Source organism: Scardinius erythrophthalmus (genome assembly GCF_964197995.2).
Source record: "Scardinius erythrophthalmus genome assembly, chromosome: 16".
In the NCBI taxonomy this organism is placed as follows: Eukaryota; Metazoa; Chordata; class Actinopteri; order Cypriniformes; family Leuciscidae; genus Scardinius; species Scardinius erythrophthalmus.
Window position 1 is genome coordinate 9483567 of NC_138236.1, and position 2621 is coordinate 9486187.

At 38.9% G+C, this 2621-nt stretch overlaps 1 long non-coding RNA gene across 1 annotated transcript; it reads left to right on the forward strand.

Annotated features, from left to right (window-relative positions):
• Positions 1 to 515: 515 nt before the first annotated feature.
• On the forward strand, positions 516 to 2260 carry LOC308703951. The gene is made up of 5 exons (XR_014031760.1): positions 516 to 615; positions 1112 to 1173; positions 1421 to 1494; positions 1815 to 1863; positions 2147 to 2260. It is a non-coding gene; the product is annotated as an uncharacterized lncRNA (long non-coding RNA).
• Positions 2261 to 2621: the final 361 nt, after the last annotated feature.

Consider the following 2621-nt stretch of genomic DNA (forward strand, 5'->3'; position numbering starts at 1 on the left):
TTACATAGCAGAATGACTACTTGAGCATATTTGGTAACAAAATCTCTTAAATTACTTCTATTAGTGAGTGATAAAAAACCACCAGTTATTTGGCGATGCTGTGGAGACGATAAACATTGCGTATAAATGAGAATGGTCTAAAAATAGATATATTGTGCAAAGAGAAAAATGAGGTTCAGGATTAAGCTAAAAGCAATGATCAATGTACGTAGTTATATTTAAGTCTACAATAGCAATATTCCTCTGCTGCATCAAGATTCCCGTGAAGCTACCCACACAGCAAAGGAGTCCGTGGCGGACCCGCCCTCAAGCCGCCAGATCCGCCTGACTGTCAGATTCGTTTTCGCTGCGCTAACAGGATCAGCCCCGCCTCCAGGATCGGCCCAGCCTGCGGTTTTAATCGGCGGACCCAGAACGGATCACATACGGATCCGCACTTCGGACGCGCCTTAACATGTGCCCCGCCCCCTAACGCACTGTCACCTCGCGGACTCGCTACAGACGCTGGGCGGACCCGCTGACCAAACGCGCCTAATTTCAACTGTCGCCATCGTCACAGAATCATTCTCCGCTCTGTGGAAAAGCTAACCGGCAGGTCGACAAGCACGGAACACGGTAAGAATGGTTCAAATATGCTTTATTTGTACAGTTACTTAGCTGTAAAACATTACCGTTCATACCGTTCAACATACCGATGATTTTATTTCTGAAATGATTGTGGCAAACGAAGTTAGCAAATTGTCATTAGCGTAGATTTGAGTAAAAATGTATTTGATAATTAATAACTTTGAGTAAAAAGCTATTTGGATGGTATATTCTTTCTGTCTGGGAGGTTAGGTGATTTAATTAACGTTAGCTGTCCGGATTTTTATCACACCCTGATCGCGTATTTTCTCCCCTCCAGTAACGTTAAAATGTCAGGCAATATTATCATGTTAGGCCTAACGTTACCCAACTTACGTTTTTCACTGAATTTCTGGTATAACATGTCCATTTTTGTTTACATTTTGACAGTTCCACCTCCCCATGTAATGTTGTTTCAAAAAAATAATTAATATTATATGATACTGTGTGTGTGTGTGTGTGTGTGTGTGTGTGTGTTCTGTTGCAGCTTACAGTTTGTTCAAGTGCCACCAGTCTTATTTTGGAGTTTCATCTTTTCCTGACATCAGAGTAAGTAAGATTTAATACTGTTCCAACTGGATTTGTTGTCAAATACTGACACTGGTCCACACTACAGCATTTAATACTGTACTGGTTTGGTTAGTTTGAGTCCATTTTTGTTTACATCATGACAAATATATTCTCCACCACCTCCCCATGTAATGTTGTTTCAGATAATTATTTCATATCATATTAAGATTGTGTGTGTGTGTGTGTGTGTGTGTGTGTGTGTGTGTGTGTGTGTGTTCTGTTGCAGCTTACAGTTCACAGTTTGTTCAAGTGCCACCAGTCTTATTTTGGAGTTTCATCTTTTCCTGACATCAGAGTAAAGTAAGATTTAATACTGTTCTAACTTGATTTAGCCAGATATGTTGTCAAATACTGACACTGGTCCACACTACAGCATTTCAATTGTCAAGGCTTAAAAAATTGCAAATTATCAACTTGAAGATGCAGCACTGGCCCAATGGGGCAGGTGAAAGTTCCTGCAACTGGCCCAAGTGTCTTTCACGCTGGCCCCGGGCCATCAGGCAGTCCTTATTGTCGAGCCCTGCTGTATAATTATTTTTGAAAACACTCAAAATTTTGGTTATTTTCCACAACTCACTAGTTGAAATGTGTATTTTGTGTTTCTGTTACGTTTCTTTTAGATAAAATGAATAGAAAAACTGTACCTGTCTCCAGCTCCACCTTAAGACAGTAAGTTCTTCAGCAACTTCACTGTAAGTTGACAGTTCATTGTTGATTCAATTGAGTTCAGTAAGGCCACATTTATACTGCAGGTCTTGATGCCCAATTCTGATTTGTTGACCATATCTGAATTTCTTTTATATTTTTGGACCAGCTTTTTTAATTTAAAAGTGACCCATATGCAATTACACCATACACTTGGTGAAATAACCCAAGGTAGACATACTGACCTGTTCTTGAAACAGGAAGTTAAATTTATCTGGTGCTGTTTGTTACTTCCTTCTCGTTTAAGGATGTTTGGTGCCACAAAATTGGTACAGTGATGGAGTTACCTATTGGCCAAACTACAAAAATGATGAGAGAGTGAACGGGGCAGTGAAAAATTCTAAGGAACCTGGACCTGACTGGAAAAAATATGATGCCAGAGTCATGTGGTATGCTATTTTCTTTTTAAATAATCTAAATGGCTTTTGTAAGCAAATATCAAAGTATTTTGCCAATATGTTATATGGGAAGAAAATCCTTTTAATTACATTCTCATATTGTTCTGTTGTCTATAGTTCTACTCTATTAATTTGAAGGTCTACTGAAGTTTAACATGTAGGCTATTTATTTTATAGATGACTACTTTGTGGCACAACAACTCTTGAAGAAAGCTCTAAATTGCAACACATCAGATCTACAGTCTGAAGAGGAAGAGGAGGAGATTCGGCCAAAAAGAAGGCCAAAGCCGATGTTAGTATACGTATATTATCCTTTATATTTTA